The sequence below is a fragment of the Scyliorhinus torazame genome, chromosome 29, assembly GCF_047496885.1.
Source record: "Scyliorhinus torazame isolate Kashiwa2021f chromosome 29, sScyTor2.1, whole genome shotgun sequence".
Lineage (NCBI taxonomy): Eukaryota > Metazoa > Chordata > Chondrichthyes > Carcharhiniformes > Scyliorhinidae > Scyliorhinus > Scyliorhinus torazame.
The window spans coordinates 2418149-2433789 of NC_092735.1; the positions used below are offsets into that span (position 1 = coordinate 2418149).

The following is a 15641-nucleotide window of genomic DNA, read 5'->3' on the forward strand; positions in this document are numbered from 1 at the left end:
CCGAGGAGGGCGACGGAATACCCGAGAAGGAGCACAACGGGATACCCGAGAAGGGGGGCGAAGGAATACCCGAGGAGGGTGACGAAATACCCGAGAAGGAGAGCGACGGAACACCCAAGATGGAGAGTGACGGAATACCCGAGTAGGGTGGCGACGGAATACCCGAGAAGGATGGCGTTGGAATACCCGAGAAGGAAGGCGACGGAATACCCGAGAAGGGGGGCGACGGAATACCCGAGAAGAGCGACGGAAGACCCGAGAAGGAGGGAGACGGAATACCCGAGAAGGAGGGCGACGGAATACCCGAGAAGGAGAGCGACGGAATGCCCGAGAAGTAGGGCGACGGAATACCCGGGAAGGAGGGCGTCGGAATACCCAACAAGGAGAGCGACGGAACACCCGGGAAGGAGGGCGACAGAATACCCGAGAAGGAGAGCAATGAAATACCCGAGAAGGAGGGCGACGGAATACCCGAGAAGGAGAGAGACGGAATACCCGAGAAGGAGGGCGACGGAATACCCGAGAAAGAGAGAGACGGAATACCCGAGAAGGAGGGCGACGGAATACACGAGAAGGAGAGCGACGGAATACCCGAGAAGGAGGGCGACGGAATACCCGAGAAAGAGAGAGACGGAATACCCGAGAAGGAGGGCGACGGAATACCCGAGAAGGAGAGCGACGGAATGCCCGAGAAGGAGGGCGACGGATTTCCCGAGAAGGTGAGCGACGGAATACCCGAGAAGGAGGGCGACGGAATGCCCGAGAAGGAGGGCGACGGATTTCCCGAGAAGGAGAGAGACGGAATACCCGAGAAGGAGAGCGACGGAATACCCGAGAAGGAGGGCGACGGAATACCCGAGAAGGAGGGCGACGGAATACCCGAGAAGGAGGGCGACGGAATACCCCAGAAGGAGGGCGACGGAATACCCGAGAAGGAGGGCGACGGAATACCCGAGAAGGAGAGCGACGGAATACCTGAGGAGAGCGACAGAATACCCGAGAAGTAGGGCGACGGAATACCCAAGAAGGAGAGCGACGGAATACCCGAGAAGGAGGGCGACGGAATACCCGAGAAGGAGAGCGACGGAATACCCTAGAAGTAGGGCGACGGAATACCCGAGAAGGAGAGCGACGGAATACCCAAGAAGGAGGGCGACGGAATACCCGGGAAGGAGGGTGTCGGAATACCCAAGAAGGAGAGCGACGGAACACCCGGGAAGGAGGGCGACAGAATACCCGAGAAGGAGAGCAACGAAATACCCGAGAAGGAGGGCGACGGAATACCCGAGAAGGTGGGCGACGGAATACCCGAGAAGGAGGGCGACGGAATACCCGAGAAGGAGAGCGACGGAATACCTGAGGAGAGCGACAGAATACCCGAGAAGGAGGGCGACGGAATACCCGAGGAGAGCGACGGAATACCCGAGGAAGAGAGAGACGGAATAACTGAGCAAGAGGGCGACGGAATACACGAGAAGGGGGGCGACGGATTACCTGAGAAGGAGCGCGACGGAATACCCGAGGAGAGCGACGGAATACCCAAGAAGGAGAGCGACGGAATACCCGAGGAGAGCAACGGAAGACCCGAGAAGGAGGGCGACGGAATACCCGAGAAGGAGGGAAACGGAATACCCGAGAAGGAGGGAGACGGAATACCCGAGAAGGAGGGCGACGGAATACCCAAGAAGGAGAGCGACGGAATACCCGAGGAGAGCGACGGAATACCCGAGAAGGAGGGCGACGGAATATCCGAGAAGGAGAGCGACGGAATACCCGAGAAGGAGAGAGACGGAATACCTGGGAAGGCGGGCGACGGAATACCCGACAAGGAGAGTGACGGAATACCCAAGAAGGACAGCCACGGAATACCCAGGAAGGAGGCGACGGAGTACCCGAGAAGGAGGGCGACGGAATACCCGAGAAGGAGAGTGACAAAATACCCGAGAAGGAGAGAGACGGAATACCCGAGAAGGAGAGCGACGGAATACCCGAGAAGGAGACCGACGGAATACCCGAGAAGGATGGAGACGGAATACCCGAGAAAGAGAGAGACGGAATACCCGAGAAGAAGGGCAACGGAATACCTGAGAAGGAGTGCGACGGAATACCCGAGAAGGAGGGCAACGGAATACCCGAGAAGGTGAGCGACGGAATACCCGAGAAGGAGAGAGATGGAATACCCGAGAAGGAGAGAGACGGAATTCCCGCGAAGGAGGGCGACCGTTTTCCCGAGAAGGAGAGAGACGGAATACCTGAGCAAGAGGGCGACGGAATACCCGAGGAGAGCGACGGAATACCCGAGGAGGGCGACGGAATACCCGAGAAGGAGCACAACGGGATACCCGAGAAGGGGGGCGAAGGAATACCCGAGGAGGGTGACGAAATACCCGAGAAGGAGAGCGACGGAACACCCAAGATGGAGAGTGACGGAATACCCGAGTAGGGTGGCGACGGAATACCCGAGAAGGATGGCGTTGGAATACCCGAGAAGGAAGGCGACGGAATACCCGAGAAGGGGGGCGACGGAATACCCGAGAAGAGCGACGGAAGACCCGAGAAGGAGGGAGACGGAATACCCGAGAAGTAGGGCGACGGAATACCCGAGAAGTAGGGCGACGGAATACCCGGGAAGGAGGGCGTCGGAATACCCGAGAAGGAGAGCGACGGAATACCCGGGAAGGAGGGCGTCGGAATACCCAACAAGGAGAGCGACGGAACACCCGGGAAGGAGGGCGACAGAATACCCGAGAAGGAGAGCAATGAAATACCCGAGAAGGAGGGCGACGGAATACCCGAGAAGGAGAGAGACGGAATACCCGAGAAGGAGGGCGACGGAATACCCGAGAAAGAGAGAGACGGAATACCCGAGAAGGAGGGCGACGGAATACCAGAGAAGGAGAGCGACGGAATGCCCGAGAAGGAGGGCGACGGATTTCCCGAGAAGGTGAGCGACGGAATACCCGAGAAGGAGGGCGACGGAATGCCCGAGAAGGAGGGCGACGGATTTCCCGAGAAGGAGAGAGACGGAATACCCGAGAAGGAGAGCGACGGAATACCCGAGAAGGAGGGCGACGGAATACCCGAGAAGGAGGGCGACGGAATACCCGAGAAGGAGGGCGACGGAATACCCCAGAAGGAGGGCGACGGAATACCCGAGAAGGAGGGCGACGGAATACCCGAGAAGGAGGGCGACGGAATACCCGAGAAGGAGAGCGACAGAATACCCGAGAAGGAGGGCGACGGAATACCCGAGGAGAGCGACGGAATACCCGAGGAAGAGAGAGACGGAATACCTGAGCAAGAGGGCGACGGAATACACGAGAAGGGGGGCGACGGATTACCTGAGAAGGAGCGCGACGGAATACCCGAGGAGAGCGACGGAATACCCAAGAAGGAGAGCGACGGAATACCCGAGGAGAGCGACGGAAGACCCAAGAAGGAGAGCGACGGAATACCCGAGAAGGAGAGAGATGGAATACCCGAGAAGGAGAGCGACAAAATACCCGAGAAGGAGAGCGACGGAATACCCGAGAAGGAGGGCGACGGAATATCCGAGAAGGAGAGAGACGGAATACCTGGGAAGGCGGGCGACGGAATACCCGACAAGGAGAGTGACGGAATACCCAAGAAGGAGAGAGACGGAATACCCGAGAAGGAGAGCGACGGAATACCCGAGAAGGAGAGCGACAAAATACCCGAGAAGGAGAGAGACGGAATACCCGAGAAGGAGAGCGACGGAATACCCGAGAAGGAGACCGACGGAATACCCGAGAAGGATGGAGACGGAATACCCGAGAAAGAGAGAGACGGAATACCCGAGAAGAAGGGCAACGGAATACCTGAGAAGGAGTGCGACGGAATACCCGAGAAGGAGGGCAACGGAATACCCGAGAAGGTGAGCGACGGAATACCCGAGAAGGAGAGAGATGGAATACCCGAGAAGGAGGGCGAAGGAATTCCCGAGAAGGAGAGAGACGGAATACCTGCGAATGAGAGCGACGGAATGCCCGAGAAGGAGGGCGACGGAATACCCGAGAAGGAGGGCGACGGAATACCCGGGAAGGAGAGCGAAGGAATACCCGGGAAGGAGAGCGAAGGAATACCCGAGAAGGAGAGAGACGGAATACCCGAGAAGGAGGGCGACGGAATACCCCAGAAGGAGGGCGACGGAATACCCGAGAAGGAGGGCGACGGAATACCCGAGAAGGAGAGCGACGGAATACCTGAGGAGAGCGACAGAATACCCGAGAAGGAGGGCGACGGAATACCCGAGGAGAGCGACGGAATACCCGAGGAAGAGAGAGACGGAATACCTGAGCAAGAGGGCGACGGAATACACGAGAAGGGGGGCGACGGATTACCTGAGAAGGAGCGCGACGGAATACCCGAGGAGAGCGACGGAATACCCAAGAAGGAGAGCGACGGAATACCCGAGGAGAGCGACGGAAGACCCAAGAAGGAGAGCGACGGAATACCCGAGAAGGAGAGAGATGGAATACCCGAGAAGGAGAGCGACAAAATACCCGAGAAGGAGAGCGACGGAATACCCGAGAAGGAGGGCGACGGAATATCCGAGAAGGAGAGAGACGGAATACCTGGGAAGGCGGGCGACGGAATACCCGACAAGGAGAGTGACGGAATACCCAAGAAGGAGAGAGACGGAATACCCGAGAAGGAGAGCGACGGAATACCCGAGAAGGAGAGCGACAAAATACCCGAGAAGGAGAGAGACGGAATACCCGAGAAGGAGAGCGACGGAATACCCGAGAAGGAGACCGACGGAATACCCGAGAAGGATGGAGACGGAATACCCGAGAAAGAGAGAGACGGAATACCCGAGAAGAAGGGCAACGGAATACCTGAGAAGGAGTGCGACGGAATACCCGAGAAGGAGGGCAACGGAATACCCGAGAAGGTGAGCGACGGAATACCCGAGAAGGAGAGAGATGGAATACCCGAGAAGGAGGGCGAAGGAATTCCCGAGAAGGAGAGAGACGGAATACCTGCGAATGAGAGCGACGGAATGCCCGAGAAGGAGGGCGACGGAATACCCGAGAAGGAGGGCGACGGAATACCCGGGAAGGAGAGCGAAGGAATACCCGGGAAGGAGAGCGAAGGAATACCCGAGAAGGAGAGAGACGGAATACCTGAGCAAGAGGGCGACGGAATACCTGAGGAGAGCGACAGAATACCCGAGAAGGAGGGCGACGGAATACCCGAGAAAGAGAGAGACGGAATACCTGAGCAAGAGGGCGACGGAATACCCGAGGAGAGCGACGGAATACCCAAGAAGGAGAGCGACGGAATACCCGAGGAGAGCGACGGAATACCCGAGAAGGAGGGCGACGGAATATCCGAGAAGGAGAGCGACGGAATACCCGAGAAGGAGAGAGACGGAATACCTGGGAAGGCGGGCGACGGAATACCCGACAAGGAGAGTGACGGAATACCCAAGAAGGACAGCCACGGAATACCCAGGAAGGAGGCGACGGAGTACCCGAGAAGGAGGGCGACGGAATACCCGAGAAGGAGAGCGACGGAATACCCGAGAAGGAGAGCGACGGAATACCCGAGAAGGAGACCGACGGAATACCCGAGAAGGATGGAGACGGAATACCCGAGAAAGAGAGAGACGGAATACCCGAGAAGAAGGGCAACGGAATACCTGAGAAGGAGTGCGACGGAATACCCGAGAAGGAGGGCGACGGTATTCCCGAGAAGGAGAGAGACGGAATACCCGCGAAGGAGAGCGACGGAATGCCCGAGAAGGAGGGCGACGGAATACCCGAGAAGGAGGGCGACGGAATACCCGGGAAGGAGAGCGAAGGAATACCCGAGAAGGAGAGAGACGGAATACCTGAGCAAGAGGGCGACGGAATACCTGAGGAGAGCGACAGAATACCCGAGAAGGAGGGCGACGGAATACGCGAGAAAGAGAGAGACGGAATACCTGAGCAAGAGGGCGACGGAATACCCGAGGAGAGCGACGGAATACCCGAGGAGGGCGACGGAATACCCGAGAAGGAGCACAACGGGATACCCGAGAAGAGGGGCGAAGGAATACCCGAGGAGGGTGACGAAATACCCGAGAAGGAGAGCGACGGAACACCCAAGATGGAGAGTGACGGAATACCCGAGAAGGGTGGCGTTGGAATACCCGAGAAGGAAGGCGACGGAATACCCGAGAAGGGGGGCGACGGATTACCTGAGAAGGAGCGCGACGGAATACCCGAGGAGAGCGACGGAATACCCAAGAAGGAGAGCGACGGAATACCCGAGGAGAGCGACGGAAGACCCGAGAAGGAGGGAAACGCAATACCCGAGAAGGAGAGTGACGGAATACCCAAGAAGGAGAGCGACGGAATACCCGAGGAGAGCAACGAAATAACCGAGAAGGAGAGAGATGGAATACCCGAGAAGGAGGGCGACGGAATACCCGAGGAGAGCGACGGAATACCCAAGAAGGAGGGAGACGGAATACCCAAGAAGGAGAGCGACGGAATACCCGAGGAGAGCAACGGAATAACCGAGAAGGAGAGAGATGGAATACCCGAGAAGGAGGGCGACGGAATACCCGAGGAGAGCGACGGAATACCCAAGAAGGAGAGCGACGGAATACCCGAGGAGAGCGACGGAATACCCGAGAAGGAGGGCGACGGAATATCCGAGAAGGAGAGCGACGGAATACCCGAGAAGGAGAGAGACGGAATACCTGGGAAGGCGGGCGACGGAATACCCGACAAGGAGAGTGACGGAATACCCAAGAAGGAGGGCGACGGAATACCCGAGAAGGAGGGCGACTGAATACCCGAGAAGGAGGGCGACGGAATACCCGAGAAGGAGGGCGACAGAATACCCGAGAAGGGGGGCGACGGATTACCTGAGAAGGAGCGCGACGGAATACCCGAGGAGAGCGACAGAATACCCAAGAAGGAGAGTGACGGAATACCCGAGAAGGGAAGCGACGGAATAACCGAGAATAGGGCGACGGAATACCCGAGGAGAGCGATGGATCACCCGAGAAGGAGGGCGACGGAATACCCGAGGAGAGCAACGGAATTACCGAGAAGGAGAGCGACGGAATACCCGAGAAGGGAAGCGACGGAATAACCGAGAATAGGGCGACGGAATACCCGAGGAGAGCTACGGAAAACCCAAGGAGAGCGACGGAATACCCGAGGAGAGCGACGGAATACCCAAGAAGGAGAGCGACGGAATACCCGAGGAGAGCGACGGAATACCCGAGGAGGAGGGAGACGGAATACCCGAGAAGGAGGGGGACGGAATGTCCGAGAAGGAGAGCGACGGAATACCCGAGAAAGGGAGAGACGGAATACCTGAGAAGGCGGGCGACGGAATACCCGACAAGGAGAGTGACGGAATACCCGAGAAGGAGGGCGACGGAATACCCTAGAAGGAGAGTGACGGAATACCCGGGAAGGAGGGCGACGGAATACCCGGGAAGGAGGGCGTCGGAATACCCGAGAAGGAGGGCGACAGAATACCCGAGAAGGAGAGCGACGGAATACCCGAGAAGGAGGGAGACGGAATACCCGAGAAGGAGGGCGACGGAATACCCGAGAAGGAGGGAGACGGAATACCCGAGAAGGAGGGAGACGGAATAACCGAGAAGGAGGGCGACGGAATACCCGAGAAAGAGAGAGACGGAATACCCGAGCATGAGGGCGACGGAATACCCGAGAAGGAGAGAGACGGAATACCCGAGGAGAGCGACGGAAGACCCGAGAAGGAGAGCGACGGAATACCCGAGAAGGAGAGCGACGGAATACCCGAGGAGAGCAACGGAATAACCGAGGAGAGAGATGGAATACCCAAGAAGGAGAGCGACGGAATACCCGAGGAGAGCGACGGAATACCCGAGAAGGAGGGCGACGGAATATCCGAGAAGGAGAGCGACGGAATACCCGAGAAGGAGAGAGACGGAATACCTGGGAAGGCGGGCGACGGAATACCCGACAAGGAGAGTGACGGAATACCCAAGAAGGACAGCCACGGAATAGCCAGGAAGGACGCGACGGGATACCCGAGAAGGAGGGCGACGGAATACCCGAGAAGGAGAGCGACGGAATACCCGAGAAGGAGAGCGACAAAATACCCGAGAAGGAGAGAGACGGAATACCCGAGAAGGAGAGAGACGGAATACCCGAGAAGGAGGACGACGGAATACCCGAGAAGGAGAGCGACGGAATACCCGAGAAGGAGGGCGACGGAATACCCGAGAAGGAGGGCGACGGAATACCCGAGAAGGAGGGCGACGGAATACCCTAGAAGGAGAGTGACGGAATACCCGGGAAGGAGGGCGACGGAATACCCGAGAAGGAGGGCGACGGAATACCCGAGAAGGAGAGCGACGGAATACCCGAGCAGGAGAGCGACGGAATACCCGAGAAGGAGGGCGACGGAATACCCGAGCAGGAGAGCGACGGAATACCCGAGAAGGAGAGAGACGGAATACCCGAGAAGGAGGGCGACGGAATACCCGAGAAGGAGGGCGACTGAATACCCGAGAAGGAGAGCGACGGAATACCCGAGAAGGAGGGCGACGGAATACCCGAGCAGGAGAGCGACGGAATACCCGAGAAGGAGCGCGACGGAATACCCGAGGAGAGCGACGGAATACCCAAGAAGGAGAGCGACGGAATACCCGAGAAGGAGAGAGACGGAATACCCGAGAAGGAGCGCGACGGAATACCCGAGGAGAGCGACGGAATACCCAAGAAGGAGAGCGACGGAATACCCGAGAAGGAGAGAGACGGAATACCCAAGAAGGAGAGCGACGGAATACCCGAGGAGAGCGACGGAATACCCGAGAAGGAGCGCGACGGAATACCCGAGGAGAGCGACGGAATACCCAAGAAGGAGAGCGACGGAATACCCGAGGAGAGCGACGGAATACCCGAGAAGGAGCGCGACGGAATACCCGAGGAGAGCGACGGAATACCCAAGAAGGAGAGCGACGGAATACCCGAGAAGGAGAGAGACGGAATACCCGAGAAGGAGCGCGACGGAATACCCGAGAAGGAGGGCGACGGAATACCCGAGAAGGAGGGCGACGGAATACCCGAGAAGGAGCGCGACGGAATACCCGAGGAGAGCGACGGAATACCCAAGAAGGAGAGCGACGGAATACCCGAGAAGGAGAGAGACGGAATACCCGAGAAGGAGCGCGACGGAATACCCGAGGAGAGCGACGGAATACCCAAGAAGGAGAGCGACGGAATACCCGAGGAGAGCGACGGAATACCCGAGAAGGAGGGCGACGGAATATCCGAGCAGGAGAGCGACGGAATACCCGAGAAGGAGAGCGACGGAATACCCGAGAAGGAGGGCGACAGAATACCCGAGGAGAGCGACAGAATACCCAAGAAGGAGAGTGACGGAATACCCGAGGAGAGCGACGGAATACCCGAGAAGGAGAGCGACGGCATACCCGAGGAGAGCAACGGAATTACCGAGAAGGAGAGAGATGGAATACCCGAGAAGGAGGGAGACGGAATACCCGAGGAGAGCGACGGAAAACCCAAGGAGAGCGACGGAATACCCGAGGAGAGCGACCGAATACCCAAGAAGGAGAGCGACGGAATACCCGAGAAGGGAAGCGACGGAATAACCGAGAATAGGGCGACGGAATACCCGAGGAGAGCGACGGAACACCCGAGAAGGAGGGCGACGGCATACCCGAGGAGAGCAACGGAATTACCGAGAAGGAGAGAGATGGAATACCCGAGAAGGAGGGAGACGGAATACCCGAGGAGAGCGACGGAAAACCCAAGGAGAGCGACGGAATACCCGAGGAGAGCGACCGAATACCCAAGAAGGAGAGCGACGGAATACCCGAGAAGGGAAGCGACGGAATAACCGAGAATAGGGCGACGGAATACCCGGGGAGAGCGACGGAACACCCGAGAAGGAGGGCGACGGAATACCCGAGGAGAGCAACGGAATTACCGAGAAGGAGAGAGATGGAATACCCGAGAAGGAGGGCGTCGGAATACCCGAGGAGAGCAACGGATTACCGAGAAGGAGAGAGATGGAATACCCGAGAAGGAGGGCGACGGAATACCCGAGGAGAGCTACGGAAAACCCAAGGAGAGCGACGGAATACCCGAGGAGAGCGACGGAATACCCGAGAAGGAGGGAGACGGAATACCCGAGAAGGAGGGCGACGGAATGTCCGAGAAGGAGAGCGACGGAATACCCGAGAAAGGGAGAGACGGAATACCTGAGAAGGAGAGCGACGGAATACCCGACAAGGAGAGTGACGGAATACCCGAGAAAGAGGGCGACGGAATACCCTAGAAGGAGAGTGACGGAATACCCGGGAAGGAGGGCGACGGAATACCCGGGAAGGAGGGCGTCTGAATACCCGAGAAGGAGGGCGACAGAATACCCGAGAAGGAGAGCAACGAAATACCCGAGAAGGAGGGCGACGGAATACCCGAGAAGGAGGGAGAAGGAATACCCGAGAAGGAGGGCGACGGAATACCCGAGAAAGAGAGAGACGGAATACCCGAGAAGAAGGGCGACGGAATACCTGAGAAGGAGGGCGGTGGAATACCCGAGAAGGAGAGCGACGGAATACCTGAGAAGGAGTGCGACGGAATACCCGAGAAGGAGGGCAACGGAATACCCGAGAAGGTGAGCGACGGAATACCAGAGAAGGACAGAGACGGAATACCCGAGAAGGAGGGCGACGGAATACCCGAGAAGGAGAGTGACGGAATACCCGAGGAGGAGGGTGACGGAATTCCCGAGAAGGAGAGAGACGGAATACCCGAGAAGGAGAGCGACGGAATGCCCGAGAAGGAGGGCGACGGAATACCCGGGAAGGAGGGCGTCTGAATACCCGAGAAGGAGGGCGACAGAATACCCGAGAAGGAGAGCAACGAAATACCCGAGAAGGAGGGCGACGGAATACCCGAGAAGGAGGGAGAAGGAATACCCGAGAAGGAGGGCGACGGAATACCCGAGAAAGAGAGAGACGGAATACCCGAGAAGAAGGGCGACGGAATACCTGAGAAGGAGGGCGGTGGAATACCCGAGAAGGAGAGCGACGGAATACCTGAGAAGGAGTGCGACGGAATACCCGAGAAGGAGGGCAACGGAATACCCGAGAAGGTGAGCGACGGAATACCCGAGAAGGACAGAGACGGAATACCCGAGAAGGAGGGCGACGGAATACCCGAGAAGGAGAGTGACGGAATACCCGAGGAGGAGGGTGACGGAATTCCCGAGAAGGAGAGAGACGGAATACCCGAGAAGGAGAGCGACGGAATGCCCGAGAAGGGAAGCGACGGAATAACCGAGAATAGGGCGACGGAATACCCGAGGAGAGCGACGGAACACCCGAGAAGGAGGGCGACGGCATACCCGAGGAGAGCAACGGAATTACCGAGAAGGAGAGAGATGGAATACCCGAGAAGGAGGGAGACGGAATACCCGAGGAGAGCGACGGAAAACCCAAGGAGAGCGACGGAATACCCGAGGAGAGCGACCGAATACCCAAGAAGGAGAGCGACGGAATACCCGAGAAGGGAAGCGACGGAATAACCGAGAATAGGGCGACGGAATACCCGGGGAGAGCGACGGAACACCCGAGAAGGAGGGCGACGGAATACCCGAGGAGAGCAACGGAATTACCGAGAAGGAGAGAGATGGAATACCCGAGAAGGAGGGCGTCGGAATACCCGAGGAGAGCAACGGATTACCGAGAAGGAGAGAGATGGAATACCCGAGAAGGAGGGCGACGGAATACCCGAGGAGAGCTACGGAAAACCCAAGGAGAGCGACGGAATACCCGAGGAGAGCGACGGAATACCCGAGAAGGAGGGAGACGGAATACCCGAGAAGGAGGGCGACGGAATGTCCGAGAAGGAGAGCGACGGAATACCCGAGAAAGGGAGAGACGGAATACCTGAGAAGGAGAGCGACGGAATACCCGACAAGGAGAGTGACGGAATACCCGAGAAAGAGGGCGACGGAATACCCTAGAAGGAGAGTGACGGAATACCCGGGAAGGAGGGCGACGGAATACCCGGGAAGGAGGGCGTCTGAATACCCGAGAAGGAGGGCGACAGAATACCCGAGAAGGAGAGCAACGAAATACCCGAGAAGGAGGGCGACGGAATACCCGAGAAGGAGGGAGAAGGAATACCCGAGAAGGAGGGCGACGGAATACCCGAGAAAGAGAGAGACGGAATACCCGAGAAGAAGGGCGACGGAATACCTGAGAAGGAGGGCGGTGGAATACCCGAGAAGGAGAGCGACGGAATACCTGAGAAGGAGTGCGACGGAATACCCGAGAAGGAGGGCAACGGAATACCCGAGAAGGTGAGCGACGGAATACCAGAGAAGGACAGAGACGGAATACCCGAGAAGGAGGGCGACGGAATACCCGAGAAGGAGAGTGACGGAATACCCGAGGAGGAGGGTGACGGAATTCCCGAGAAGGAGAGAGACGGAATACCCGAGAAGGAGAGCGACGGAATGCCCGAGAAGGAGGGCGACGGAATACCCGGGAAGGAGGGCGTCTGAATACCCGAGAAGGAGGGCGACAGAATACCCGAGAAGGAGAGCAACGAAATACCCGAGAAGGAGGGCGACGGAATACCCGAGAAGGAGGGAGAAGGAATACCCGAGAAGGAGGGCGACGGAATACCCGAGAAAGAGAGAGACGGAATACCCGAGAAGAAGGGCGACGGAATACCTGAGAAGGAGGGCGGTGGAATACCCGAGAAGGAGAGCGACGGAATACCTGAGAAGGAGTGCGACGGAATACCCGAGAAGGAGGGCAACGGAATACCCGAGAAGGTGAGCGACGGAATACCCGAGAAGGACAGAGACGGAATACCCGAGAAGGAGGGCGACGGAATACCCGAGAAGGAGAGTGACGGAATACCCGAGGAGGAGGGTGACGGAATTCCCGAGAAGGAGAGAGACGGAATACCCGAGAAGGAGAGCGACGGAATGCCCGAGAAGGAGGGCGACGGAATACCCGAGAAGGAGGGCGACGGAATACCCGAGAAGGAGAGCGACGGAATACCCGAGAAGGAGGGCGACGGAATACCCGAGAAGGAGGGTGACGGAATTCCCGAGAAGGAGAGAGACGGAATACCCGAGAAGGAGAGCGACGGAATGCCCGAGAAGGAGGGCGACGGAATACCCGAGAAGGAGGGCGACGGAATACCCGAGAAGGAGAGCGACGGAATACCCGAGAAGGAGAGCGACGGAATACCTGAGCAAGAGGGCGACGGAATACCTGAGGAGAGCGACAGAATACCCGAGAAGGAGGGCGACGGAATACCCGAGGAGAGCGACGGAATACCCGAGAAAGAGAGAGACGGAATACCCGAGAAGGAGAGCGACGGAATACCCGAGAAGGAGAGCGACGGAATACCTGAGCAAGAGGGCGACGGAATACCCGAGGAGAGCGACGGAATACCCGAGAAGGAGGGCGACGGAATACCCGAGAAGGAGGGCGACGGAATACCCGAGAAGGAGGGCGGTGGAATACCCGAGAAGGAGGGCGACGGAATACCTGAGGAGAGCGACAGAATACCCGAGAAGGAGAGCGACGGAATACCTGAGCAAGAGGGCGACGGAATACCCGAGAAGGAGGGCGACGGAATACCCGAGAAGGAGGGCGACGGAATACCCGAGAAGGAGGGCGACGGAATACCCGAGAAGGAGGGCAACGGAATACCCGAGAAGGAGGGCGACGGAATACCCGAGAAGGAGGGCGACGGAATACCCGAGAAGGAGGGCGACGGAATGCCCGAGAAGGAGGGCGACGGATTTCCCGAGAAGGTGAGCGACGGAATACCCGAGAAGGAGAGAGACGGAATACCCGAGAAGGAGGGCGACGGAATGCCCGAGAAGGAGGGCGACGGAATACCCGAGAAGGAGGGCGACGGAATACCCGAGAAGGAGGGCGACGGAATACCTGAGGAGAGCGACAGAATACCCGAGAAGGAGGGCGACGGAATACCCGAGGAGAGCGACGGAATACCCGAGGAAGAGAGAGACGGAATACCTGAGCAAGAGGGCGACGGAATACACGAGAAGGGGGGCGACGGATTACCTGAGAAGGAGGGCGACGGAATACCCGAGGAGAGCGACGGAATACCCAAGAAGGAGAGCGACGGAATACCCGAGGAGAGCGACGGAATACCCGAGAAGGAGAGCGACGGAATACCCGAGAAGGAGGGAAACGGAATACCCGAGAAGGAGGGAGACGGAATACCCGAGAAGGAGGGCGACGGAATACCCAAGAAGGAGAGCGACGGAATACCCGAGGAGAGCAACGGAATAACCGAGAAGGAGAGAGATGGAATACCCGAGAAGGAGGGCGACGGAATACCCGAGGAGAGCGACGGAATACCCAAGAAGGAGAGCGACGGAATACCCGAGGAGAGCGACGGAATACCCGAGAAGGAGGGCGACGGAATATCCGAGAAGGAGAGCGACGGAATACCCGAGAAGGAGAGAGACGGAATACCTGGGAAGGCGGGCGACGGAATACCCGACAAGGAGAGTGACGGAATAACCAAGAAGGACAGCCACGGAATACCCAGGAAGGAGGCGACGGAGTACCCGAGAAGGAGGGCGACGGAATACCCGAGAAGGAGAGCGACGGAATACCCGAGGAGAGCAACGGAATAACCGAGAAGGAGAGAGATGGAATACCCGAGAAGGAGGGCGACGGAATACCCGAGGAGAGCGACGAAATACCCAAGAAGGAGAGCGACGGAATACCCGAGGAGAGCGACGGAATACCCGAGAAGGAGGGCGACGGAATATCCGAGAAGGAGAGCGACGGAATACCCGAGAAGGAGAGAGACGGAATACCCGAGAAGGAGGGCGACGGAATACCCGACAAGGAGAGTGACGGAATACCCAAGAAGGAGGGCGACGGAATACCCGAGAAGGAGGGCGACGGAATACCCGAGAAGGAGGGCGACGGAATACCCGAGAAGGAGGGCGACAGAATACCCGAGAAGGGGGGCGACGGATTACCTGAGAAGGAGCGCGACGGAATACCCGAGGAGAGCGACAGAATACCCAAGAAGGAGAGTGACGGAATACCCGAGAAGGGAAGCGACGGAATAACCGAGAATAGGGCGACGGAATACCCGAGGAGAGCGACGGATCACCCGAGAAAGAGGGCGACGGAATACCCGAGGAGAGCAACGGATTACCGAGAAGGAGAGAGATGGAATACCCGAGAAGGAGGGCGACGGAATACCCGAGGAGAGCGACGGAAAACCCAAGGAGAGCGACGGAATACCCGAGGAGAGCGACGGAATACCCAAGAAGGAGAGCGACGGAATACCCGAGAAGGGAAGCGACGGAATAACCGAGAATAGGGCGACGGAATACCCGAGGAGAGCGACGGAACACCCGAGAAGGAGGACGACGGAATACCCGAGGAGAGCAACGGAATTACCGAGAAGGAGAGAGATGGAATACCCGAGAAGGAGGGCGACGGAATACCCGAGGAGAGCGACGGAATACCCAAGAAGGAGAGCGACGGAATACCCGAGGAGAGCGACGGAATACCCGAGAAGGAGGGAGACGGAATACCCGAGAAGGAGGGCGACGGAATGTCCGAGAAGGAGAGC

General features: G+C 58.3%; 1 protein-coding gene across 1 annotated transcript in view; it reads right to left on the reverse strand.

Moving 5' to 3' along the window:
• Nucleotides 1–15641, reverse strand: part of LOC140403811 (protein shisa-9-like) — a 749350-nt gene that overhangs the window by 380484 nt on the left and 353225 nt on the right. The window lies entirely within an intron of this gene.